The sequence below is a fragment of the Diuraphis noxia genome, unplaced genomic scaffold (genome assembly GCF_037042655.1).
Source record: "Diuraphis noxia isolate RWA-SAM2 unplaced genomic scaffold, SU_Dnox_SAM2 contig0001, whole genome shotgun sequence".
NCBI lineage: Eukaryota > Metazoa > Arthropoda > Insecta > Hemiptera > Aphididae > Diuraphis > Diuraphis noxia.
In genome coordinates this window covers 110,850,001-110,851,476 of record NW_028301711.1, presented here as the reverse complement: position 1 = coordinate 110,851,476, position 1,476 = coordinate 110,850,001, and positions in this window count along the sequence as shown.

Below are 1,476 nucleotides of genomic sequence, written 5' to 3'. Positions count from 1 at the left end.
TCTCGGGTTTACTGCTACCGCGCCCCGCGACCGCCACGCGCGTGGCGGCCTGGGACGCGTGCGTCCGAGCGCCGGTCCGACGCCCCGCGGAAGGGGGCGGCGAGCCGACGCCGAGGGCGATCGCGTGGCCGGGACCGCTGTGGGTCACGGCCGCGCGACCGACCGCGGTTCAACAACAACAAAATGTGTGTGTGGTGTGGTCGGCACACGGAGTGCGACACGTTGACGAGACGGACCGGGTGACGGTCGACCGCCGGGTTCGGGTGACGGTGTGTGCACGGGTCCCCGGCGAGCGTACCGAGACCGGCTCTCGCCCGATTCGTAACGGCCCCCAGCCGAGATCGAGGGGGAAGCCGGGACGCGACGCGAAGTCCGCCGTCCCGTGGCTTCGCCCCGGCGACCGCCGGGCGCGGCGACGATGGCCGGCCGCGGCGGGAATGTTCTGGCGTCGAGTGTTCGTGACACGCGGAACGGTAACGGGAGTCGTCATCGGTGTGGATTGGCGCGCGCCGCGCAAACACCGGCTGGTGGACGCGCGGCGCCGGTTGAGTTTCGCCACTCGGATTGCGAGATGGGTCGGCGGCCGAAACGCGGACGCGTGTCACCTTCCGCCGGCTCTCACCGGACCGGCCACTCAACCGACGGTGTCCCGCGTACGTGGACGACCGTCAGTTGGCGGCGACCGGTGGGCGCCGCGAGGTGTACGCGCCGTCTTCGGCGTCGCCCGTGGCTTTGCTGTTGTGGTGTTCGTGATCGGCGGCCGGCCGTCGACTGCAACGCCGACGACCGAACCGCTCACAAATTTACAAAATCCCGGGTTTTTCCACCTTAATGGCGTAGCGTCGTTCGTGTAACAGTGGACGCGCGCCCGTGGACTACCGCAATCCGCGCCCGTATCGGATCCCCCCGCCCGAACACTAATACCCCCGCCACAATCGCATTTCGCCTAACGTTGTTACAAGTCGTCGACCACCGTACGCACGCCGCTTGGCGGCACGGCACGAAAAAAAGTGGCGGGACGCAAATCTAGCCGGCCGACCACCTACGACACCGACCACCGGGCGCGCGGATTGGGACAGTGATAATACATTTCGTCTAACCGACCACCCGTAATGGCGTAGCGTCGCTCGTGCAACAGTGGACGCGCGCCCGTCAACTACCGCAATCGGCGCGCGTATCGGTTCCCCCCACCCGAACACTAATACCCCCGCCGCAATCGCACAATCGAAAAATATTTAAAAATCGCATCACGTCCGTCGGACCTACTATTCCTGATAGTATTCGGTGCGCCCGACGAGATCACCTCTTTGGTTCGTCCACCGAACACCGACCGATAACGAGTTATTGGGTTTGGAAAAAATCGCGATCCAAAAACTCCGGTTTCGAAACCCCGTGCAACGTCGACGTCCGGGCTGCCCGCATGCGACCTACCCCGGCTCGACGGACCACCGTGGACGGTCGACTGGAAAATAATAC